General features: G+C 39.6%; 1 long non-coding RNA gene across 1 annotated transcript in view; it reads right to left on the bottom strand.

The window, feature by feature from the left end:
- Window positions 1–27,897, bottom strand: part of LOC117063713 — a 153,128-nt gene that overhangs the window by 47,631 nt on the left and 77,600 nt on the right. Inside the window, exon 3 of the long non-coding RNA XR_004429045.1 lies at window positions 9,317–9,381. This is a non-coding gene — a long non-coding RNA (uncharacterized LOC117063713). The remainder of the gene's footprint in view (window positions 1–9,316; window positions 9,382–27,897) is intronic.

The raw sequence follows: 27,897 nt of genomic DNA, 5'->3' as shown, positions 1-27,897 counted from the left end.
GTTACCTTCTTTAGGCACCTGGGCTCACCAATCAGAAAGACATAATTTTTGCCCAAAGCCCCATCACTGGGGTGACCATCTGGAATTTTAGAATACATCTTCAGACAATCGGGCCTAACAAAAGCTTTTCCTGAAGCTAAGATATGGGGAGCCTCAGAAACTGTATCCTTCATATTCCTATAAGTGAGGACAAAAGGCATCACTCTTCCAACTCTGAAGATCCCTCCTCTCCCTGAGGCTACGGACCTCCACTTCATTTTGGGGGCATAATATCTTTATAGGACAGGGGTAAAATCTCAATACTAACAGAAGAATGCTTAAGACTCTAACAGGTTTTCGAGAATGCATCGGTAAGGGCCAGTGAATCCAACTTTTCTCGGTCCTCCTTGTGGTCTAGGAGGACAGGCAAGGGTGCAGGTTTTCGAGACTGTGTCAGTAAGGGCCACTAAATCTGACATTCCTCGGTCCTCCTTGTGAGCTAGGAGGAAAACTAGTGTTTCTGCTACTGCGTCAGTGAGTGCAACTATTCCAATCAACAGGGTTCAGGGACCATTGCAGGTTCTTGGGCAAGAGGTGTTTCTGCTGTTGTGTCAGTGAGTGCAACTATTCTGATCAGCAGGGTCTAGGGTCCGTTGCAGGTTTTTGGGCATGGGGAGAAACAAACAAACTTAAACGGCAGGGGGTTTTGTCCTTCAGATGGGAAACACTCGGGCATCAACAGGCTCACCCTTGAAATGCATCCTAAGCCAATGGGACCAATTTGACCTGCAAACTCTGAAAAAGGGGCAGTTCATTTTTTTCTGCACTATGGCATGGCCCCAATATTTTCTCTCTGATGGGGAAAAATGGACACCTGAGGGAAGTATAAATTACAATATTATGCTGAAACTTGACCTTTTCTGTAAGAAGGAAGGCAAATGGAGTGAAATACCTTATGTCCAAGCTTTCTTTACATGGAAGGAGAATCCACAACTATGCAAAGCTTGCAATTTACATCCCACAAGAGGACCTCTCAGCTTACCCTCATATCCTAGTCTCCCTATAGCTTCCCTTCCTATTAATGATAAGCCTCCTCTAATCTCCCCCACCCAGAAGGAAACAAACAAACAAATCTCCAAAGGACCACAAAACCCCTGGGCTATCGGTTATGTCTCCTTCAAGCTGTAGGGGGAGGGGAATTTGGTCCAATCCAGGTACATGTCCCTTCCTCCCTCTGTGATTTAAAGCATATCATGGCAGACCTGGGGAAGTTTTCAGATGATTCCAATAGGTACATAGATGTCTTGCAGGGTCTAGGGCAAACCTTCGATCTCACTTTGAAAGATGTCATGCTATTGTTAGATCAAACCCTAACCTTTAATGAAAAGAATGCAGCTTTAGCTGCAGCCCAAGAGTTTGGAGATACCTGATATCTTAGTCAAGTAAATGATAGAATGACAGCCAAAGAAAGGGACAAATTCCCTAACAGTCATCAAGCTGTCCCCAGTGTGGATCCCCACTGGGACCTCAACTCAGATCATGGAGAATGGAGTTATAAACATCTATTGACTTGTGTTGTAGAAAGAGTAAGGAGAATTAGGAAAAAGTCCATCAATTCAATGATGTCCACCATAACCCAGGGAAAGGAAGAAAATCCTCTGCCTTCCTCAAGTGGCTATGGGAGGCCTTCAGAAAATATACTCCCCTGCCAACTGATTCACTATAGGGTCAATTGATTCTAAAAGATAAGTTTATTACCCAATAATCCACAGACATCAGGAGAAAGCTCCAAAAGTGAGTCCTGGGCCCTGAGCAAAATCAGGAGGCATTATTAAACCTGGCAAACATGGTGTTCTATAATAGGGACCAAGAGGAACCGGCCCAAAAGGAAAAGCGAGATTAGAGAAAGGCCACAGCCTTAGTCATGGCCCTCACACAAACAAACCTTGGTAGTTCAGAGAGGACAGAAAATGGAGCAGGCCAACTACCCAGTAGGGCTTGTTATCAGTGTGGTTTACAACGACACTTTAAAAAAGATTCACCAATGAGAAGCCATCCCTTGTCCATGTCTGCTATGCTGAGGCAATCACTGAAATGTGCACTGCCCCAGAGGACAAAGATTCTCTGGGCCAGAAGCCCCCAGTCAGATGATCCAGCAACAGGATTGAGGGTGCCTGGGGCAAGTACCAGCTCATGTCATCACCCTCAGTGAGACCCGGGTACGTTTAACCATTGAGGGTCAGGAAATTGGCTTCCTCATGGACACTGGTGCAGCCTTCTCAGTGTTAATCTCCTGTCCCAGACAACTGTCTTCAAGTTCCATTACCATCTGAGGAATCCTGGGACAGCCTGTAACCAGGTATTTCTCCCACCTCCTCAGTTGTAATTGGGAGACTTTGCTCTTTTCACATGCCTCTCTTGTTATGCCTGAGAGTCCCACACCCTTATTAGGGAGGGATATATTAGCCAAAGCTGGAGCTATTATTTACATGAATATGGGGAACAATTTACCCATTTGTTGTCCCCTACTTGAGGAGGGAATCAATCCTGAAGTCTGGGCATTGGAAGGACAATTTGGAGGGGCAAAAAATGCCCATCCACTTCAATTCAGGCTAAAATATCCCACCACTTTTCCTTATCAAAGGCAATATCCCTTAAGGATTGAAGCTCATAAAGGATTACAGGATGTTGTTAATCATTTAAAAGCTCAAGGCTTAGTAAGCAAATGCAGCAGTCCCTGCAATACCCCAGTTCTAGGAGTAAAAAGCAAATGGTTAGTGGAGACTAGTACAAGATCTTAGACTCATCAACGAGGCAGTAATTCCCCTATATCCAGTTGTACCAAACCCTTATACCCTGCTCTCTCAAATACCAGAAGAAGCAGAATGGCTCATTGTTCTGTACCTCAAAGGATGCCTTCTTCTGTATTCCCCTGCACTCTGACTCCCAGTTTCTCTTTGTCTTTGAGGATCCCACAGACCACATGTCTGAACTTACATAGACAGTCTTGCCTCAAGGGTTTAGGGATAGCCCTCAACTGTTTGGTCAGGCACTGGCCCAAGATCTAGGCCATTTCTCAAGTCCAGGTACTCTGGTCCTTCAGTATGTGCATGATTTACTTTTGGCTACCAGTTCGAAAGCCTCATGCCAGCAGGCTACTCTAGATCTCTTGAACTTTCTACCTAATCAAGGGTACAAGGCATCTAGGTTGAAGGCCCAGCTTTGTCTACAGAAGGTCAAATATCTAGACCTAATCTTATCGAGAGGGACCAGGGCCCTCAGCAAGGAAGGAATACAGCCTATACTGGCTTATCCTCGCCCTAAGCCATTCAAACAGTTGTGGGGATTCCTTGGAAACACCGGCTTTTGCCGACTATGGATCCCCATATACAGTGAGAAAGCCAGGCCCCTCTATACTCTAATCAAGGAGACCCAGAGGGCAAATATGCATCTAGTAGAATGGGAACCAGGGGCAGAAACAGCCTTCAAAACCTTAAAACAGGCCTTATAGAAGCTCCAGCTTTAAGCCTTCCCACAGGACAAACTTTTCTTTATATGTAACAGGGAGAGCAGGGATAGCTCTTGGAGTCCTTACTCAGATTCGTGGGACCACCCCACAACCAGTGGCATATGTAAGGAAGGAAATTGATGTAGTAGCAAAAGGCTGGCCTCACTGTTTAAGGGTAGTTGCGGCAGTGGCCATCTTAGTGTCACAGGCTATCAAAATAATACAAGGAAAGGATCTCACTATCTGGACCACTCATGATGTAAATAGCATACTAGTTGCCAAAGGAAGTTTATGGTTATCAGACAACCACCTACTTAGATACCAAGTGCTACTCGATGAGGACCAGTGCTTCAAATACGTACATGTGTGGCCCTCAACCCTGTCACTTTTCTCCCATAGGATGGGGAAACAATTGAGCATGACTGCAAACAAATTATAGTCCAGACTTATGCCAACCGAGATGATCTCTTAGAAGTCCCCTTAGCTAATCCTGACCTTAACCTATATACCGATGAAAATTCATTTGGTGGAAAATGGGATATGAAGGGCAGGTTATGCCATAGTTAGTGATATAACCATACTTGAAAGTAAGCCTCTTCTCCCAGGGACCAGCACCCAGTTAGCAGAACAAGTGGCACTTACCCGAGCCTTAGAACTGGGAAAGGGAAGAAGAATAAATGTATATACAGATAGCAAGTATGCTTATCTAATCCTATATGCCCATGCTGCAATATGGAAAGAAACAGAATTCCTAACCTCTGGGGGAACCCCCATTAAATACCACAAGGAAATTATGGAGTTATTACACGCAGTGCAAAAACCCAATGAGGTGGCAGTATTACACTACTGAAGCCATCGAAAACAGCAAGGAGAGGGGAGAACAGTAGCATAAGCAGCTGTCAGAGGCAGGGAAAGACCAGCAAGAAGGAAAGAGAGGAAGACACAAAGAAGGAGTCGAAGGAAGAGAGAAAGAGAAAGAAGTAGTAAAGAAAAAAATAGTGTACCCTATTTCTTTAAAAAACAGGGTAAATTTCTGTCTATGTAGCCAAGGAATATTCTTCTTATGTGGAACGTTAATCTATGTCTGCCTCCTCACTAACTGGGCAGGCACGTGCACCTTAGTCTTTCTAAGTCCCAACATGAATGTTGCCCCAGGAAATCAGACCCTATCAGTGCCCCTCAAAGCTCAAGTCCATCAGTGCAGAGTCATACAACTAATACCCCTACTTATAGGGTTAGGAATGGCTACTGCTACAGGAACCAGAATAGCCAGTTTATCTACTTCATTATCCTACTACTACACACTCTCAAAGGAATTCTCAGACAGCTTGCAAGAAATAGCAAAATCTATCCTTACCCTACAATTCCAAATACACTCTTTTGCAGCAGTGACTCTCCAAAACCACTGAGGCCTAGACCTCCTCACTGCTGAGAAAGGAGGACTCTGCACCTTCTTAGGGGAAGAGTGTTGTTTTTACACTAACCAGTCAGGGATAGTACGAGACGCCACCTGGCATTTACAGGAAAGGGCTTCTGAAATCAGGCAACGCATTTCAAACTCTTATACAAACCTCTGGAGTTGGGCGAGATGGCTTCTCCCCTTTCTAGGTCCTGTGACAGCCATCTTGCTATTACTCGGTTTTGGGTCCTATATTTTTAACCTCCTTGTCAAATTTGTTTCCTCTAGGATGGAGGCCATCAAGCTACAGATGGTTTTACAAATGGAACCCCAAATGAGCCCAACTAACAACTTCTACCAAGGACCCCTGGACCAACCCACTGGCCCTTTCACTGGCCTAAAGAGTTCCCCTCTGGAGGACACCACAACTGCAGGGCCCATTCTTCACCCCTATCCAGCAGGAAGTAGCAAGAGCAGTCACCACCCAATTCTCAATAGCAGTTGGGGTGTCCCGTTTACAGGGGGCATTGAGAGGTGAAACCAGCTGGGTTTCTGGGTTGGGTAGTGACTTGGAGAACTTTTCTGTCTAGCTAAAAGATTATAAACACACCACTTAGCACTTTGTGTTCAGCTAAAGGTTTCTAAATGCACCAGTCAGCACTCTGTGTCTAGCTAATCTAGAGGGGACTTGGATAACTTTTCTGTCTAGCACTCTGTGTCTAGCCAAAGGATTGTAAATGCACCAATCAGCACTCTGTCTGGCTAAAGGTTTGTAAACGCACCAATCAGCACCCTGTCAAAATCGAACAATCAGCTCTCTGTAAAGTGGACCAATCAGTTTTCTGTAAAAATGGACCAATCAGCAGGATGTGGGTGGGGTCAGATAAGGGAATAAAAGCAGGCAGCTGGAGCCAGCAGAGGCAACCTGCTTGAGTCCCCTTGCAGGCTGTGGAAGCTTTGTTCCTTTCATTCTTCATAATAAATCTTGCTGCTGCTCACTCTTTGGGTCCAAACCACCTTTAAGAGCCGTAACACTCATCATGAAGGTTTGCAGCTTCACTCCTGAAGCCAGCGAGACCACAAACCCACTGGAAGGAACAAACAACTGCAGACGTGCTGCCTTTATGAGCTGTAACACTCACTGCGAAGGTCTTATGCTTCACTCCTGAACCCAGCAAGATCACAAACCCACCAGAAGGAAAAAACTCTGAACACACCATCTTTAAGAACCACAACACTACCACTGCTCAGTGAAATAAAAGAGGACACAAACAAATGGAAGAACATACCATGCTCATGGATAGGAAGAATCAATATCGTGAAAATGGCCATACTGCCCAAGGTTATTTACAGATTCAATGCCATTCCCATCAAGCTACCAATGACTTTCTTCACAGAATTGGAAAAAAAAAAAAACTGCTTTAAAGTTCATATGGAACCAAAAAAGAGCCCGCATTGCCAAGACAATCCTAAGTCAAAAGGACAAAGCTGGAGGCGTCACGCTACCTGACTTCAAACTATACTACAAGGCTACAGTAACCAAAACAGCATGGTACTGGTACCAAAACAGAGATATAGACCAATGGAACAGAACAGAGCCCTCAGAAATAACACCACACATCTATAGCCATCTGATCTTTGACAAACCTGAGAGAAACAAGAAATGGGGAAAGGATTCCCTATTTAATAAATGGTGCGGGCAAAATTGGCTAGCCATAAGTAGAAAGCTAAAACTGGATCCTTTCCTTACTCCTTATACAAAGATTAATTCAAGATGGATTAGAGACTTAAATGGTAGACCTAATACCATAAAAACCCTAGAAGAAAACCTAGGTAGTACCATTCAGGACATAGGCATGGGCAAGGACTTCATGTCTAAAACACCAAAAGCAACGGCAGCAAAAGCCAAAATTGACACATGGGATCTAATTAAACTAAAGAGCTTCTGCACAGCAAAAGAAACTACCATCAGAGTGAACAGGCAACCTAAAGAATGGGAGAAAATTTTTGCAATCTACTCATCTGACAAAGGGCTAATATCCAGAATCTACAAAGAACTCAAACAAATATACAATAAAAAAACAAACAACCCCATCAAAAAGTGGGGAAAGGATATGAACAGACATTTCTCAAAAGAAGACATTCATACAGCCAACAGACACATGAAAAAATGCTCATCATCACTGGCCATCAGAGAAATGCAAATCAAAACCACAATGAGATACCATCTCACACCAGTTAGAATGGCAATCATTAAAAAGTCAGGAAACAACAGGTGCTGGAGAGGATGTGGAGAAATAGGAACAGTTTTACACTGTTGGTGGGATTATAAACTAGTTCAACCATTGTAGAAAACAGTATGGCAATTCCTCAAGGATCTAGAACTAGATGTACCATATGACCCAGCCATCCCACTACTGGGTATATACCCAAAGGATTATAAATCATGCTGCTATAAAGACACATACACATGTATGTTTATTGTGGCACTATGCACAATAGCAAAGACTTGGAATCAACCCAAATGTCCATCTGTGACAGAATGGATTAAGAAAATGTGGCACATATACACCATGGAATACTATGCAGCCATAAAAAAGGATGAGTTTGCGTCCTTTGTAGGGACATGGATGCAGCTGGAAACCATCATTCTTAGCAAACTATCACAAGAACAGAAAACCAAACACCGCGTGTTCTCACTCATAGGTGGGAACTGAACAATGAGATCACTTGGAGTCGGGAAGGGGAACATCACACACCGGGGCCTATCATGGGGAGGGGGGAGGGGGGAGGGATTGTATTGGGAGTTATACCTGATATAAATGATGAATTGATGGGTGCTGACGAGTTGATGGGTGCAGCACACCAACATGGCACAAGTATACATATGTACCAAACCTGCACGTTATGCACATGTACCCTAGAACTTAAAGTATAATAAAAATAAAAAAAAATGAAAATAAAAAAAAAAGGTTTAAGCAGAAAATATCCAACATAAATATTGCTGTTGTTGACTCTGTGGGTTTGTGCCACTTTTATGAGCTGTAACACTCCCTGCGAAGGTCTGTAGTTTCACTCCTGAAGTCAGCCATACCTGGAACCCATCAGGAGGAACAAACAACTCCAGATGCGCCACCTTTAAGAGCTGTAACACTCACTGCAAAGGTTTGCGGCTTCACGCCTGAAGTCTCCTGAGACCACGAACCCACCAGAAGGAAGAAACTCCAGACATGCCCAAACATCAGAAGGAACAAACTCCGGACCTATGATCTTTAAGAACTGTAACACTCACCAGGAGGGTCTGCAGCTTCATTCTTGAAGTCAGCAAGACCAAGAACCCTCCAATTCCGGACACAGTGTGAGTCCTGAGATGAGTCTAGAGTAAATATTACAAGAGAGTGAGGGAGGTAGCCATAAGCAGGAGCCTCTGAGATCTCCCAGTAGCAAGAGTGAAACTGACATACAATATCAGCTTTCTCTTGGGTCCATCTCTATGTTTCTGCTGAGGCTTCATTTCTCACATGTTTCTCCCAACCACTAATGATGTGACAGGGATACTGAAGTAGTCTCTTTCAGGGAAGATTCTGAACTCTTCTAATGGGACATTGGTTCAAGAATTTTTCATTTACTATGCTGGAACTTTTCTCAGAAGGACGTCGCAGTCTACCAGGTTTCCATTAAACTCTCCTTCCATTCCTTTCACCTTCACTCAAGCTCCCGTCTTCATGGCTATCAGCTCTCCCAGCCACTCCTGCGTCTCTCTTTAGTTTTTCTTAAAGGCAATTCACCTAATACATTTGTATGTGTGTGTGTGCGCGCGCGCATCTAAAGACGTCTTGGCATTTGCTTCTCAGGGGATCTGGACCAAAAAGCGATGGGCAAAGTCTTTGCGACATTGTTTATTTTAGAAATAATGTGGCCTCTGCACACGTATGTTTATTGCGGCACTATTCACAATAGCAAAGACTTGGAATCAACCCAAATGTCCATCTGTGACAGACTGGATTAAGAAAATGTGGCACATATACACCATGGAATACTATGCAGCCATAAAAAAGGATGAGTCTGCGTCCTTTGTAGGGACATGGATGCAGCTGGAAACCATCATTCTTAGCAAACTATCACAAGAACAGAAAACCAAACACTGCGTGTTCTCACTCATAGGTGGGAACTGAACAATGAGATCACTTGGACTCGGGAAGGGGAACATCACACACCGGGGCCTATCATGGGGAGGGGGGAGGGGGGAGGGATTGTATTGGGAGTTATACCTGATATAAATGATGAATTGATGGGTGCTGACGAGTTGATGGGTGCAGCATACCAACATGGCACAAGTATACATATGTACCAAACCTGTACGTTATGCACATGTACCCTAGAACTTAAAGTGTAATAAATAAATAAATAAAAAGACCCGTAACACTCACCGCGAGGGTCCATGACTTCATTCTTGAAGTCAGCGAAACCAAGAACCCACTGAAAGGAACCAATTCTGAACACACCATGAGCACATATTTTATATTGGCGTTATAAAATGTAAAGAGTCAAAAATAAAAATATTAACATCATGTAAAGATATTTTCATTTTCTGTTACTCCACAGAAGTTCTAAAATGTATGAGAATAAGAAGTGAAGGTAAATTTTTAAATTGTAAAATAAAGAACATTTTGAGTTTTTTCTTTCTCAGATCTTTAAATGAGAATCTTTTAATGAGGCTTTAAATGAGGATCTTTTAATGAGTCCAGGTGTAATCAGTGTTTCCTGTGAGTGGGAGACAGAAGAGTCAAAGTCCAACAAGGGGATGTGATGGCTGAAGCAAAGTTTCGAGAGATGCAGTTGCTGAGGTTGAAGATACAGGGATCACAAGTCAGGTAATGAGGTTGGCCTCTAGAAACTAAGAAAGACAAGAGCTTCCAAAAGTAGGACAGTCCTACCAACAGCATAATTTTATCCCCATGAGGCACATTTCAGATGTCTAACCTCCAGAACTATGTATTTTAAAAAGTATTGTTTTAAGCCATGAAGTTGGTGGTAATTTGTTAGAACAGCAATAGAAAATGAGTACAGTCTTTTATTTCTAAAGCTCTGTCCTAAGTTAGAAACCATGAGAAATTCACTTGATAATAGTTCAGCAGAGAAAGTGTAATGCATGTATCTGAAGTCATCAACCCTAAAACAAAGTAACTTTTTTTTTTTTTTTTTTTTGAGACGGAGTCTTGCTCTGTCGCCCGGGCTGGAGTGCAGTGGCCGGATCTCAGCTCACTGCAAGCTCCGCCTCCCGGGTTCACGCCATTCTCCTGCCTCAGCCTCCCGAGTAGCTGGGACTACAGATGCCCGCCACCTCGCCCGGCTAGTTTTTTGTATTTTTTAGTAGAGACGGGGTTTCACAGTGTTCGCCAGGATGGTCTCGATCTCCTGACCTCGTGATCCGCCCGCCTCGGCCTCCCAAAGTGCTGGGATTACAGGCTTGAGCCACCGCGCCCGGCCAAAACAAAGTAACTTTTGAGTGTAGACTTTAGAAAACATTATTCTCCTGGCAGATGGAATGTGAGAATAGATATTTTCTTTATATTCATCTTACAGTTTGAAAAATATGTTTGGTAGTATGGTTATTTTTCAAAGATCTTGAGAAAGATACTATCTTTACATCTGTAAGAATGGAAGATGCTGGAGAGGCAAATGTCTACATTCTGTATGTCTGTGAAGCATGATGAGGCTTTGCTGTGACAGATCCCTGAGTACAGCTGAATGCACGCTGTTGCCACCTAAGCAGCAGGGCAGAGCCTACTCTGCTCTTCTGAATATGAAACAGGTCCAATTGTTTCACATAACCGATGTTTGTGGTTTCTTTGAATAAACATAGAAATTGATCCTCCCACTCTTAATACTTGAAAAAGTTATATTTGTTTCATGTACGTTTCTTTGTCAGGAAACCAACCATAAGGCATCCCAGATAGCATCAAGCAGCTGAAACTTACTGGATCACTACATTTTGACAATGAGATGCCAGACCCCTGACTTGTCATAATTGCCTATCTAACCACCTGTTTCCTGTTGATCAATTTCTTTTCCTTTCTTCTCCCTAATTCCTGTTTTCCCACACATGATTACATTTCTTCTCTGCTATATAAATCCCTAATTTTAGTCAGTCAAGGAGACAAGTTTGAGACTGATCTCCCAGTTCCTTGGCTGCAGCACTCAATTAAAGCCCTTCTTCCCTGACAAATTCATTGTCTCAGTCATTGCTTTTTGTGCATCGAGCAGCAGGTCCTAGATCAAACCCTTAGTTTCGGTAACAAATACAATATAAAAAAATGTGAACAGCAGAAATTTAGAGAAAGAAGAACTTGGATTGCATGAAGAGATTGGTGATATTTTGGTGGCATTTTGCTTGTAATGGTTCTTGTTTCTTCCAAAGGGTCACTGTAAGAAGCCTTCTGACATTCCCAGAAGCAAATTATTAGAAATAAAATATACCCAATTGATAGCTATCTGCGGAACCTCATGTTTCATATTACAGGGTGTTTATTGCTTACTCAAACTATACACTTGCATAGACATCTGACGGCAACAACATATATAGAAAATTGGACAGCCCTAGTCTTTACTGACACTCAAGTAATGAGGACCTTATTGACTGGACTTGGAATACATAGTCCAGCCATTTTCTCATGGAAATGGGGGCATTAGATGGGGATCTGTTCAAGGAGACTTGCCATGGCTGGCAGTTTGAGAAGAAAATAAAAGAATTCACGTGTGGACTGAATGCACTACTTCACTGAAGAAACATCTCTGTCAATGACACAACTTTTCAACAAACCAAAGAAAGGGTTTGTACCCTCAGCTTCTATTAGATATGTCTGTATCACTATAGAATCTGAAGTTTTAAAGGTCAGTGACTAGACATTATAGTGACAGAGCCAGAATGCAGTGAAATAAGAATAATTTGTAGAAATATTGGTAAAATTACACTATGGTAGTGTGGCTTTTATTAATGTTTTCAATGGCTGGAACATCATGGTTTAAAAGAGAATTTTAACCAGTTAGTTTCAACCAGTTAAAAGTGGGCCAACAGAATTGTATTCTTAGGTGAGATAGATGGGCAGTATTTCAATATAATATCTGAAAGTTTGTATTGGTGAGAATCTATATTATAATATCTAGAATATCGTTATATCCATCACCCTGATTAAAGCTACAATATACTAAGCAATATGTTTCTGTTACTAGCCCAGACACTGTAAATGTGTAGTTAATGGGTAAAAGTATTTCGATTAGATACGAATAAAAATGGTACTCTAATTTTAACCATTTGGCATGTTAGATATTAATCTATTTATCTAAACGTTCTTCTATAGCTATGCAGTATAAAAAAGTTTTATGGTATTATTAGCAAAATTAAATGGAGATGATAAACCACAGGATACAAAAGTATTTGGAAAAACTGAATTGAAGCCTCTAATTGATATAATAGGTGGGGAACTGTGTTAGCCAGAAAAAGAGGTCAGTGTGACCTGGCCTTAGTAAAATTAGGATGCAATACAATGCTTCCATCATTACATGTAAAAATGTACTTGTTAACACATGAGGAAAAATAATATTCTAATTGGTAAAAGATGATCAAGAGACTTGTAAAATGAGAAGTTCACAGTTCATTTATTTTTGTTTTTTAGGATAAATTTTCACTTTTCCTCACATGATACAAATCATAGTTATCAACATAGTAGAAAGTGTATTGCATTCTATAAAATAATGCAGTAATTGTCTTTTTTTTTTTTTTTTTGAGACGGAGTCTGGCTCTGTCACCCAGGCTGGAGTGCAGTGGCGCGATCTCGGCTCACTGCAAGATCCGCCTCCCGGGTTCACGCCATTCTCCTGCCTCAGCCTCCTGAGTAGCTGGGACTACAGGCGCCCGCCACCTCGCCCGGCTAGTTTTTTGTATTTTTTAGTAGAGACGGGGTTTCACCATGTTAGCCAGGATGGTCTCGATCTCCTGACCTCGTGATCCGCCCGTCTTAACCTCCCAAAGTGCTGGGATTACAGGCTTGAGCCACCGCGCCCGGCTAGTAATTGTCTTAATACAGGAATGGTAAACAGTGTCCTGCATTCTATGAAATAATGCAGCTATTGTCATAAGATGATTAAGGTACATGAGGCAAAGTGATACTGCTCAGGGTCAGAGTGTACACTGGGATGGGATGGAGAAGCAGTAAGCAGGTAAGGTATTTAATGACTTGGCTACAGCTGAGACAGTTTTTAATCTTAACTAGAATTCCTTGTAAATATTGACCAATGGAACTTAGCAACTGAAAGACAATTGAGTGCCTCATGGGCGCTTTACTGATTACTGATCTAGCAATGATTTAAATGACATACCTGGTCCCTTGAAGTTGTTTATTGTAAATAAACTTGTAACTTATGCACTACATACAGCTGACTAGTGAAGTGTATAAGCTGAGAGACACTAAAACCTAGCAGCATCCCTGGGTTAACTTATCCTGCAAAAGTCCTTGTCTTTCAGCATCGGAAAACACTTCTGGGGTGAGAAGGGGTTACCAGAAATACGCATCTGCTGCCACTGGGGTCATCCAGATGTTGATGTGAGAGGTTTGCCCCTTTTCATTCTCTCTTGTTTCCTTTATTGTGAGACTAAAAGAACAAAACTCCTCATAATTGAGCTGATGGTTTCTGACCACTGAACTTTTAAGTCTCTGATATCTGTATCTACATGCTACGTCTTCTGCTTCCTTACTTCGTTCATTGTTTCTTTTTTCCTCTCACCTGCCCAAGAGCTTTACTTCTCCCTATTATCAAGATTTCATTTTAATTCCATTATAATCAGTTTATTAATATATTTCCATATCCTTAAGCTAAAATAAATACAATTTTAACAGTTGTAATTAAAAAAATCTACCACCTTCTCTTAACAGGGCCATTTTGATAGTCTTATGATAACTCAACAATAGGAAAATAAACAACTTGATTAAAAAATGGGCCAAAGACCTGAATAAACACTTTACAAAGAAGATATAAAGATGGCAAATAAGCCTGTAAAAGATGCTCATTATCATATGTCATCAAGGAAATGCAAATTAAAACAAGATACTACTACATCCCTGTTAGAATGGTTGAATTCCAGAACAATGACAACATCAAATAGTGGCAAGGATGTGGAGTAAGAGATCCTTTCTCTTAGACAACAGTGGAGACAGTAAAAACATCAGAGGTTACAAGGGGTTGTGGGGAACAAAGGAATGAGTATGTGGAGCACAGAGGATATCTTTTATAGATTTACAGAGAACAAGTGAGTTTTGGTTACATACATATTTTGTGTAGTGGTGAAGTCTGAGCTTTTAGTGTAACCATCACTTGAATAGTGTAAAGTATACCAAGTAGGCAATCTCTCATTCTTCATCCCACTCATTGCCCTACCCTTTGGAGTGTCCCATGTCTATTATTCCATACACAGAGGGGATTTTAGGGCAGTGAAACTATTTCGTACAATAATGGTAGATGCAGGTCATTATACATTCATCAAAACATACAATGTATAGCACCAAGAGTGAACCTTAATATAAACTACAGACTCTGGGTTATAATGATGTGTCAATGTAGGCTTATCTATTATAACAAATATACTACTCTGCTGGGTGATGTTGATAATGGGGAGGCTGCACATTTGAGGATACAGGGAGTGTATGAAAATTCTCTGCGCTTTCTGTTCAATTTAGCTGTAAACCTAAAACTGCATTAAAAAATAAAATCTACTTAAAAGAAAAAATCATGAGATATAACTAAACACCCAATTAGGATGTCTATTACTTATTTTTTTAAAAGCATTTGTATAGCTAGTAGCAATGTAAAATGATGCTGCCTCTGTGGAAAATACTGTGAAAAAATGGTGGTTTTTCAAAAAATTAAATATAGAATTACCATATGACCCAGTAATTTTACCTCTGGGTATAAAAAACAAGGATTAAAAAAGTAAATAAAATGTAAAATTTAAAAAAATGTAGTTTTTTCCATTATTCATATCTATTTCATTTGATGCCATGATATGTTTGAAATAAAATGTCATTCCTTAAAAAAGATATGCATATGAATGAATATGAATTTGTAAAATAGTTTATTGTCTCCATGACTGAACAAGAGTTGTCTGTTTTGTTTATAGCTCAAGTTTCAGAATGCAGAAGAGACACTTTTATATAATTGTGTCCAGAATTGGTGGGTTCTTGGTCTCGCTGACTTCAAGAATGAAGCTGCGGACCCTCACGGTGAGTGTTACAGTTCTTAAAGATGGTGTGTCTGGAGTTTGTTCCTTCTGACATTTGGATGTGTCCAGAGTTTCTTCCTGCTGGTGGGTTTGTGGTCTCACTGACTTCAGGAGTGAAGATGCAGACCTTCACAGTGAGTGTTACAGCTCTTAAAGGCGGCATGTCCAGAGCTGTTCATTTCTCCTGGTGGATTCATGGTTTCACTGGTTTCAAGAGTGAAGCTGCAGACCTTCACAGTTAGTGTTACAGTTCATAAAGGTGGTTTGTGTCTGGAGTTGTACATTCCTCTCATTGGGCTGGTGGTCTCGCTGGCCTCAGGAGTGAAGCTGCAGATCTTTGTGGTGAGTGTTAAAGCTCATAAAGGCAGCACAGACCCAAAGAGTGAGCAGCAGCAAGATTTATTGCGAAGAGCAAAACAACAGAGCTTCCAGTGTGGAAGGGGACCTGAGCGGGTTGCCGCTGCTGGCTTAGGTGACCTGCTTTTATTCCTTTCTCTGGCCTCACCCACATCCTGCTGATTGGTCCATTTTACAGAGAGCTGATTGGTCCGTTTTGACAGAGTGCTGATTGGTGCATTTACAATCCTTTAGCTAGACACAGAGGGCAGATTGGTGCATTTACAAACCTCTAGCAAGACACAGAGTGCTGATTGGTGCATTTACAATCCTTTAGCTAGACAGAAAAGTTTTCCAAGTCCCCACCAACCCAGAAGCCCAGCTGGTTTTACCTCTCAATGGCACTCACTGCAGGACTTTTGGGCACCTAGCCTGGGCACTCTGGCAGCCCAGAGGGAGTTCATCCCCCAATCAAGCTGAGCAGGCACTGGCCGGCCGTGCCAAGCGCAGGGCCTGCTGAGCTTGTGCCCACCCGGAACCCATGCTGGCCCGCTAGCACTACTCACAGTCCCAGGTCCCACTCGTGCCTCTCCCTCTACATCTCCCCACAAGCAGAGGGAGCCGCCCCTGCCTCAGCCAGCCCCAGAGAGGGGCTCCCTACAGCACAACAGCAGGCTGGAGGGCTCGTCGAGTGTGACCAGAGCGGTCGCCCAGGCCGAGGAGGCGCCAAGAGCCAGCGAGGTCTGCTAGCACCTTGTCTCTCATAATCAGGTTTTAATAGTTATTCCTTACACACAGAAAAATTCTATTTATAAAGACTAGAATAAAAGCACACCTTTTTTCAATTTCTAAATGTGTTGCTTTTTACAAATGTCATTATATCTATACATAATTGAAAAAACCAACAGATTTAGAGTTCATGACATATATTATTATATCTAAAACTAAAAGTATGCCATATTGATAGGTGTAAATGTGCCAAAATAATTTATATTTGAAGGCTCTTTTAAAAATAAAACATATGTACTTTTTAAAAATTGAGTTAAAACAAACCAAGCAAATGGTTAAAAACAATCACAAAACAAGCAAGCATCATGAACTTATTTTCAAACAAGTATTAACTCAGGTCAATTAATTAAAAGAAATATAGCAGCGAAATAAAAAAAGATATAATCTACAATTTAGAACTACAAGCTGGGCCTTGTTAAACTTTATATATTTGGTAGAACTTAAACATATTTCTAACTTATAATTAGTGATTGCCAATTAGAAAATATTAACATAAGTTTAAAATATAACCCAGGTCAAAATGTGGTGTCTAATAAATTCTTGTACTGTGGTTCAATGTATAATACATTCATTTTTAGTATCTTACTGGTAATGTGCCATAAAATGACACATGTAAAGTGATAATCCTAAAATACTTCGGGTTACTAAATGCAAACATTGCTGTGTTGATTATTTATTAAGAGTTACACCATTTATCAATATTGTGGGCATAAATAAAGACAGAAACCATAGAATATTCTTCAATTCTGTAACCTCCATAAAATTTTATGGCACGTTGCTGTTTTGTTTGTTTGTTTGTTTGTTTTGTTTTTTGAGGCCAAGTCTTGCTCTGTCACCCAAGCTGGAGTGCAGTGGCTTGATCCCGGCTCACTGCAACCTCCACCTCCCAGGTTCAAGCAATTCTCCGGCCTCAGCCTCCTGAGTAGCTGGGATTACAGGCATGTGCCACCACGCCCAGCTAATTTTGTATATTTAGTAGTGTTGGGGTTTCACCATGTTAGCCAGGTTTATCTCGAACTCCTGATCTCTGGTGATCAGCCTGCCTCAACCTCCCAAAGTGCTGGGATTACAGGCATGAGCCACCAAGCCCGGCTGGTACTCTGTTGTTAAAACACTTCTATAAGTAATCTTTTACATGTTTAAAATAATATAGCAGGGAACCTTTTTTTTTTTTTTAATTAAAGTGATTATATTGAATCTCCTGTGGACTAATATCTATTTAACACATAATTCAGTTGAAAACAATATGTGCCAATTGTGTGTTAAATGGAGGACATTACATTTGAAAAAATTTACAGTCTCATTTAGATTTTATTTGTAACAAATATGCATAATTAATTTGGGACTTCTCAAATACTTGCAAACAAATTTATATTTATAGCAAAGAAATGTATACTTCAGAAAATAAAATATTAAATTTGAACGGAGCAATAATTTTTATAATTAATGTTTGGCAAATCAAATATAACATGCAATGTGAGCACATGAAAGTTATGCCAGGAGATACCATAGACAATGTCATCTATAAGAGCGTCTGTTTATTCCACAATTCCAGCAGAAACATTGTTGGTCCACTATATAAATGGCATCCATTATATCGTTCAACAAGATGTTCTTTTTTCACAATTCTACCACAATTACATTTCGAATTTTAATATTTTGTTATGTAGGCATGCACATATTTGTAACATAATTGATCTTCCTAATTCCAATCATATTTCCAAAAAATTTGTATTTTATTGAGGCAAAAATTATTTGGATTTAATTTCATGTCAAGAATAAGCATAACACGAAAGTAATTAAATTATTCAATTTCATTTAAAATAGTTACCTCAAATGGATAAAGCCTCTGGGCAAAAAAATTATTATCCCTGGAAGGAAAGTTAATGAGAAAAAAGACAAAAAAAATAGAAAAATGGTAAAATATATAATTTTTCTATTCCTAGAAAAAAAAATGTAGCCAATAAAATTTGAATGGTGATTAAAGAAATTAGCAAAGAGAAAAATAAAAAAAAAAAAAATACGTAATTACAACTTTGCCAAACAAAGATACGGCAAAATTTTAAAAGATATTTTAAAATTTTGAGATTATTATTTATTGTTAAGCCTTGCAAATACTATTATACATTGTGATTTATGTTTTCCTCTTATTTCAATGAACTTTTTGATAATTACATTGATAATTGGTTATTACTGGACTGGAAATATTTTGATATTTTTATGTTGACCTTGTTTAAAGCAAACTAACTGATTTATTAACTTACCCTATCAATACAATAATGTATTATCTTGTTTTTCCCAAATTATTTATGTAATTGGTGTCCTTTTTTTTTTTTTTTTTTTTTTTAACAGTTCTTATACTTATTTTTTGGTTTGACTTTAATGGAAAGGCCTTGGTATTTCACTAATAATTTAGGTGCTTTTCATGATTTTCTGATAAAAGTAGTTTGCTTTTTATTGCGATAATCTTTAAAGAAGATCTTCCATTTTCTTTTTAATGTTATCATTCTCAACTACATTTGGGATTCAGACCATCATAGCCTGTTTTGTTATTTTCAGAACATGTTATGTTTTCTTTTACCCTGTGTATGGAAATATTAAAAGATAAAAGAAACCTCTCTATTCAATCTGTATTCTTAGTTATTCTTCCTTTGGCCTTCAGCTCTGCTTTCTTTCCATTTACAATTTTCTTTGTGTGGTTTGGATTCTCTCTCTACTTAGAAAATGTGAAATGTACTCACATTGCATTACAGTCTGTATCAGATCTTCCTGAAGCAATAAACTGGAAGATTTCCAGTTTATTCTGTTTGAAATAATTGTTTTACAGGATTTAAAAATAAATTTGTATATATCATAAAGCATAACATCTTAGATTTTTCCTATTTGTCTAGGATTTATTAAATTATGTAAAGAGATTTGTAGCCAAATGACGCTTACGTGAAAGAAACAATATGTTGTATCCACCTTCAGTATAACAGACACTTGACTAGTCACTTGATATTTAAAGCTTAAACCACATTCCTACATTTTGAGATAATATTATTTTATTAATTAGGCAATAAGTTTGTACAGCTAAGGTCTAGGCTAGGTTTCAAAACTATATCTAACTAGCATCAACAATTTAGCTATATAACACAAGATTTTGTTGAAGAAGGATGTCATAGACTGAAGATCTCTCTTTATCCTGTGTACACGCACTTGAACGTGTGTATGTGTGTGTTAACAGAGACTTTTATGAGAACAAATTGTTTGAGAAGGGAATAATTTGCATTTTCGCAAATAATATTAAATCTGTGTTATTTATGGTGACTGAAAATCAGTAAACTTCAATATAATGTTATCAGCACAAATACAAGAATGGGGCAAATAGTAGAAATCATAACTACTAAGAGCTAATGCATAGTGGGGTTTATTGTACTGTTAAAACGTGTGGCATAGTGAACAATTGACAGATGAACTTTTGGAGATATGATATGGTTACTCACAGTATTATTTATTTGGTTGCTTTTTTTTTAAACTATACAACGTTGTACTAATTCCCAGCTGGAAAAAAAAAAAAAAAATGTAAGAAACTACATTGAAAATAAAACAAAATTAATAATTCTGAAGTCTGTTTATTTACACCTTCTTTCTTTTTTTTTTTCTTTTTTTTTTTTTTTTTTTTGAGACAAAGTCTCGCTCTGTTGCCCAGGCTGGGGTGCAGTGGCCGGATCTCAGCTCACTGCAAGCTCCGCCTCCCGGGTTTACGCCATTCTCCTGCCTCAGCCTCCAGAGTAGCTGGGACTACAGGCGCCCGCCACCTCGCCTGGCTAGTTTTTTGGATTTTTTAGTAGAGACGGGGTTTCACCGTGTTTAGTAGAGACGGGGTCTCACCGTGTGAGACAGGATGGTCTCGATCTCCTGACCTTGTGATCCGCCCGTCTCGGCCTCCCAAAGTGCTGGGATTACAGGCTTGAGCCACCGCACCCGGCCTACACCTTCTTTCTCCTCTTCTGGAATATGAGCCACTTACAGAGTAGAAGTTTATTTATTTATTTATTTTTGTACATTGTACCTGGCAGGATATCTGGCATAAAATTGGCAGCCCAAACATTAAATGAAATGTAATATTAATTCAATAGAAAAAACAGCTACAAAAACAGTTTAGCTTAAGTTAATTATGTTTCCATACAGTTGTTAAAATTACATTTTTAATGGCGGGCTCCATGTGTCCCTCTACCCTAAGGTTTCATCAATAAAATAACAAAGAAGTAGCATAAGACGAAAGCAGGAGTGTGCTCTTATCTAACATTTAAAGTAGTAACTTTTTTAAAAGTAAAGTTTGTTATCAAGACAATTTTCCCTTCTCTTTTGAACCTTTAACATTACACAAATAAAAAGTCTGGTGTAGTGTTGAGCTGAACCTCAGGAAGTGAAAACATCCATCCACTAAATGTGCTACATTGTTCTAATTGAAAACAATATTCAGCAATACCATTAAGGTAATTAGAATCCGTATTGTAAATTAACAACTTTAAGAAAACTAACTTTCCAGATAGGATTGCATGGATAATGTAAGCAAATATGTAGCTAATAATAGTCATTTCAAAAGTATGCTTACCCTCTAAAGGAACATTTGAAGACAACAATTTCTAATTGTTATTAACTTTCATTTAACTTTTCAATAGTTGAATTTTTCTTTCTCTTAAAATATCATTGACTTTAGACCGCCTGGTTTATACTTAGCTGCCTTTTTTTCTTCTTGATTAAAACAACTTTGTAGTATCAGTCATAATTCAGACAAAAATATTATAGACAAACTGACAATGCTTTATTAATATTCGATATACAGATTTATTGGTAAATTTGATTAATCATCAAGAACATTTCTTTTGGATTATTTACCACTATTGTAAAATTCAGAGATTAGTAAAGGTACCATCATGGAGAAGCCAGTAACATTTCCCTATTGTGCCTTTTTATAAAGTCACCTGTAAAATCAATGCTGCGTAACAGTTTTCTATAAGAATGACAATTTCCAGCACCTGCCTGTTGAAGTAGAAACCCCACTGAAGTAATTGGTAGAGAATGAGTAACATGAGAAACACTTGGAGTTGTTCCAGTCTTTCTTCTGGGAGGTCTTTCATGAATTCCCAAACTAAAGGAAGCATCCTTACTATCCTCATCATTGCATCAAGTAACTCCCTAAATCTAGCTCTCAGTAGACATCATTATAATAAAGTTACCACTTTCTGTTCTAGTCTGAATGCTCTTTATTTACAGAAATAATTTCTGCCTTATCCACCACTGTATCTGCAGCACCTAACATAATATCTGGCATAAAGTATATACAAGAGAAATACACAAATAAAATAATACATAACCAATTATTATTTCAGAAATTTATCTAATTTCTTCAAGCCTTGAATATTGTATATATTTAAAATGTACTTATCAAAAAACCTTCAAAATACAATATTCTTATAATTTAGTGCAAGTACATGCTTATATATTTTCTCTTGGCCTATGAACTCTTCCAAGGAAAGGAAATCTTATCTACCTTTTTATCTCTAAGAACTGCTTCAGTAGCTATCTAATAGTAAGTCTAGATAAACTTTTAATGAACTATGTATGAACAAAAGCACGAAGTAAGTCAGGAAGAATTCGTCACAGCACTTTTCAATTAACCTTATTTAAATAAGACCTTTTAATTATTTGAAAAGCTGAGAAACTTAAGTACATATTCAATCTATCTCTTTATCTATGATTTATATATACACACGCACACTAACACACACACATACACATAATTTCTGCTAAATCCTAAAATACGTGAAGGGGAAGGTTTGTCTAGTTGTATAAAACTGTGCATTGCATAAACCGAAGTTAGAGAATATGGCCTCTTTTAACCTACTAATTGGATGCTAGCATAGTTCTGCATGTTTGTGAACTATTAAAGAGAATCAAAATGATTTTGTTTTAGATACAACTGGGAGACTGAGTTGATTTAAAATGTGAGCCAACATAGGTAGCTATTTTATCCACTTAAATAGCAGAGTTGATATGCTATCAGGTCACCAAGGAAATTTTCAAAAATGTCTCTGAGTGGCAAAAGAAAGACTCAATGATATTTTCAGAAAAAAGTAAGTGAGACACTTCATTCAAAGTATCTTTTAGTGAAAATTTAAAACTCATTTGTGTTTTGTTTTATCTTTGCCAAAGAAAGGCTTTTAATTGTGTTTCTTCAAGAATGTAGGTAAAGTAAAAATAAAAATAATAGTACATACCGCATCATGGGTAATATACAGTATTTAAAAAATCACAGTTCCTTGTAAAGTCTTCTAAGCTCAATTTATACTTAAAAATTATCAAAAAATCATCATTGGTTTTCTTAAAAACAGATCTGAATAACAGAAATAATGTCTATAGCTTTATTCCCAGCTGTCCTGTTGACTCAAGTATACCTCTCAACCTTAGTGTGACCTTGGAAGATTACAGATCAAGCCCATTTTTTCAGTGTCCACTGGTGCCAGGACCCAGCTATGCCCTCTGTTGGTCTACTTACATTTTTTAACATCTTTTCATTGATCACACTATATTAATTGGTACAAGGAACCAAGTCCTACAAAAAACACACAAATTAGAAACAAAAATATTTCAAAAAAATAATTTGAAAACATATTTTTGCCACCTAAAAGTCATAATCCCTACACACACCTCTGATCTGTTCTTGACAGGAAAACACAAACAGGACACACGCACGCATCTGCGTGCACACACACACACACACACACACACACACACATCTTAAACCTAGAGGAGTTCCTTAAACTGATTTGTGGCCACATTATTTCTTTTTTTTTTTTTTTTTTGTTGTTGTTCTAAATGAGTAACGTTTTATTACAAATATTATATTTTTTGATGTGGTTAATTTTAACAATTATTTTAAAAATTATATTATAAGCAATTTTAGATATACACAAAAATTGTTTATAGAACATTACAATCCTCATGTACTCATCACCTAGCATAAAAAATTCCCAGATCATGGCTAATCTTGTTTAATTTAAACTCCTATTGGCCGGGCATGGTGGTCCATGCCCGTATTCCCAGCACTTTGGGAAGCTGAAGTGGGCAGATCAACCGAGGTCAGGAATTGAAGACCAGCCTGGCCAACATGGGGATGTGAATTTATTTTATTTTATTTTATTTATTGTGTATTATTTTGACACAGTCTTGCTCTGTCGCCCAGGCTGGAGTGCAGTGGCGCGATCTTGGCTCACTGCAACCTCCGCTTCATGGGTTCAAGCAATCCTCCTGCCTCAGCCTTCTGAGTAGTGGGGATTACAGGCGTCTGCCATCACACCCAGCTAATTTGTGTATTTTTAGTAGAGACAGGGTTTCGCCATGTTGGCCAGGCTGGTCTCAAACTCCCGACCTCACATGATCCGCCCTCCTTGGTCTCCCAAACTGCTGGGATCACAGGCATGGGCCACCATGCCCTGCCTCCTATTTTAAAGCAAATTCCAGACATATTATTTTGTCTGACAATAATTTTTAAGGATTAATGTTTGATCCCATTCAAAGCTTAATGAAACCTTTTTAACCATTTTAAACTGCATTTATAATTTGTTTCATTTCCTTTTTAAAAACTTTATTTGATAACAAAAATGCTTCCAGAATACTAGTAATTCTTACAAATATAATGATTTAAACATATAGACAAGGGTGAACCTTAAGCTCTTTTAAATACATTTAATTCAGTGCTATTTTATTTTATTTTTTTATTTTTATTTTTTTTATTATACTTTAAGTTCTAGGGTACATGTGCATAACGTTTATATCATGTATAACTCCCCAATGCAATCCCTCCCTCCTCCCCCCTCCCCCTCCCCATGATAGGCCCCCGTGTGTGATGTTCCCCTTCCCGAGTCCAAGTGATCTCATTGTTCAGTTCCCACCTATGAGTGAGAACATGCGGTGTTTGGTTTTCTCTTCTTGTGATAGTTTGCTAAGAATGATGGTTTCCAGCTGCATCCATGTCCCTACAAAGGACGCAGACTCATCCTTTTTGATGGCTGCATAGTATTCCATGGTGTATATGTGCCACATTTTCTTAATCCAGTCTGTCACAGATGGACATTTGGGTTGATTCCAAGTCTTTGCTATTGTGAATAGTGCTGCAATAAACATACGTGTGCAGAGGCCACATTATTTCTAAAATAAACAATGTCGCAAAGACTTTGCCCATCGCTTTTTGGTCCAGATCCCCTGAGAAGCAAATGCCAAGACGTCTTTAGATGCGCGCGCGCACACACACACATACAAATGTATTAGGTGAACTGCCTTTAAGAAAAACTAAAGAGAGACGCAGGGGTAGCTGGGAGAGCTGATAGCCATGAAGACGGGAGCTTGAGTGAAGGTGAAAGGAATGGAAGGAGAATTTAATGGAAACCTGGTAGACTGTGACGTCCTTCTGAGAAAAGTTCCAGCATAGTAAATGAAAAATTCTTGAACCAATGTCCATTAGAAGAGTTCAGAATCTTCCCTGCAAGAGACTACTTCAGTATCCCTGTCACATCATTAGTGGTTGGGAGAAACATGTGAGAAATGAAGCCTCAGCAGAAACATAGAGATGGACCCAAGAGAAAGCTGATATTGTATGTCAGTTTCACTCTTGCTACTGGGAGATCTCAGAGGCTCCTGCTTATGGCTACCTCCCTCACTCTCTTGTAATATTTACTCTAGACTCATCTCAGGACTCACTGTGTCCGGAATTGGAGGGTTCTTGGTCTTGCTGACTTCAAGAATGAAGCTGCGGACCCTCCTGGTGAGTGTTACAGTTCTTAAAGATCATAGGTCCGGAGTTTGTTCCTTCTGATGTTTGGACGTGTCCGGAGTTTCTTCCTTCTGGTGGGTTCGTGGTCTCAGGAGACTTCAGGCGTGAAGCCGCAAACCTTTGCAGTGAGTGTTACAGCTCTTAAAGGTGGTGCATCTGGAGTTGTTTGTTCCTCCTGGTGGGTTCCAGGTATGGCTGGCTTCAGGAGTGAAACTACAGACCTTCGCAGGGAGTGTTACAGCTCATAAAAGTGGCACAAACCCACAGAGTCAACAACAGCAATATTTATGCCAAGAGGGAAAGACGGAACCCTCCACAGTATGGACAGAGACTGCAACCAGGATGCCACCGCCAACGTTGGTGGCCTGCTTTTATTGCCTTATTTGGCCCCACCCACATCCTGCTGATTGGTCCATTTTACAAAGAGCTGATTGGTCCATTTTCCAGAGTGCTGATTGGTGCATTTTACAGAGTGCTGATTGTTACGTTTTGACAGAGTGCTGACTGGTGCATTTACAAACCTTTAGCTATACACAGAGTGCTGATTGTGCCTTTACAATCCTTTAGCTAGACAGAAAAGTTCTCCAAGTCCCCACCGGTTTAGCTAGACACAGAGCACTGATTGGTGCCTTTACAAACTTTCAGCTAGACAGACTGCTGATTGGTGCCTTTACAAACCTTTAGCTGGACACAGAATGCTGATTGGTGTGTTTACAATCCTTTAGCTAGACAGAAAAGTTCTCCAAGTCCCCAGACCCAGAAGCCCAGCCAGCTTCACCTCTTACTGCCCTCACCAAGTGCAGCACATAGCCCTGACAACCCGGCAGCCCAGGGGGAGCTCCTCCTAGACAATCAAGAGGAAAAGAGGGGAAGTGAGAAAGACAGAGAAACCTGCTATTGTGGCCAACTATCCTGCGAAGAGTGAACGGTGGTCCACGCTGAGATTCAGCCTCTGATCAAGCCCAGCAGGCGCTGGTCGGCCCTGTGGAGTGCGGGGCTTGCAGGGCTTGCCAAGCCTGCACTCACCTGGAACCTGCAAAGCCTCAGCCAGCTTGCAACACCAGCTCCCGCCCACCCCTCTCTCTTCACACTTCCCCTCCAGCAGAGGGAACTGACTCCGCCCTTGGTCAGTCCCAGAGAGGGGACCTCATATCACAGTCAGGGCTGAAGGGCTCCTCAACCGGGGCCAGAGTGGACGCTGAGGCCAAGGAGGCACTGAAGGAGAGCGACGGCTGCTAGCATTTTGTCACTTCTCAATACATTCATCTTTGTTTTTTCTGAAACGGGATCCCTAAAACTCTGCCTGCGACTGGTACATCAGGGTAGGATGTGAAATGCATTTTTTGACTCAAATATAAACACGCAAGTTTATTTTTATCTTATTGATAAATGCAGGAGGCCGACAAATGCCTAGGCAGATAAGGAAGGGTCGCCAGAGAATCTCCACCTTACCCCACAAGTCTTTATGCCAGATGATTTTGTGCAGATAAGGGAGCCTGCCCAGGGTCTTGCCTGGGCGTGACCAGAGCGGACTGAAGGCCCACAGGCACCAGGGAAACGGGATAGAGCCACCAGGAATTTGTGTGTTATGCTGGGAAGGATCCTGACCTCTTCAGCTGGCATGAGGTGGTCTGGTATTCAATTCGAGAGGTGGAAACCTCCGTGCAGGACCCCTGCGTGCCTAATTTTTCCTGATTGTGAGATTAGAACCCTGATTTACCTGAATCCTGCATCATTATTAAACATAAGCCTTTAGGGCCGAATGTCAGGCCCCTCTCAGCTACATCATTATGCACATCCAAGAGTATGTTCACTTTTCTGCAACAGATTAAAATTCCATGGTCTGTCACAGATTTATAAAACTTCATGTCCTCAATTTTCCCCAAATTACCAATGACCCTGAACATTTTCAGAAGGGGTTACAAACCATTGTGAACTGTTATGTACTTCACTGACTAGAGTATAATTAATTACTCAAAGTTGTTTTCCCAGCAGACAAATTCTTCAAAGTATATACAAAAGTCACTGACCAATAAACTATCCATTGGAATTATGGGAATTTCTAGAAGCAGACAAAGATAAATGGGTGGATATATTATTTACATTCTATTCCTAAAATATTAACAATTTTTTTTAATAGACAAAATTAATAGGCTGATGAAAGTACTAAAACACTTTTTTTTTTTGAAAAGTCACTTTGGGTTTTAGATATTTTGTTGTCCCACAGGTATTCGTTTAAATTTCAAGAGCAATTTAAGATCACTGCAACCATCTGAAAAGCTGATCATCACAACTCATGGACAAATTGGCAAAACTAGCAAAGCATTGTGAAGAATGTAACTGAATCGGAAGAGATAGCAGGGCTAAGTTAATGGCATGTGAAATTTCACATTTCAATTTAAATCACTAAGGTGATACAGGGCTTTCAAGAACAAGGGAAGTTCGATGAAAAGAGAGGAAAATCACAGAGTTAATAGATTTTTAATTCCATCTGGAGTATATCATTCCACTGAGCAAGAAAGACAACAAAGTCAAATGTGCCAATAATTCTATTTAAAAAAACCTCTCCAAAATAACGCTGAAAAAACTGACAATCACCCTGTTGGGCAGCCTATTGAAATCAGACTTCTATTTAACTATTCTTGTATTTCTAAAGAAGGAAGATTTTTTTTCCATTGTAAAATTGCAGGTCATCAAATCTATTTTCTCAGATAATGACAATAACAATATTATATGGAATAAAGAAAAAAAATTGAATTACTTTCCTCTCTAAATTGTCCATGCTCATAGAT

The sequence above is a fragment of the Trachypithecus francoisi genome, unplaced genomic scaffold, assembly GCF_009764315.1.
Source record: "Trachypithecus francoisi isolate TF-2019V2 unplaced genomic scaffold, Tfra_2.0 Lachesis_group18, whole genome shotgun sequence".
NCBI lineage: Eukaryota > Metazoa > Chordata > Mammalia > Primates > Cercopithecidae > Trachypithecus > Trachypithecus francoisi.
This window is presented reverse-complemented; position numbering and strand designations above follow the sequence as displayed.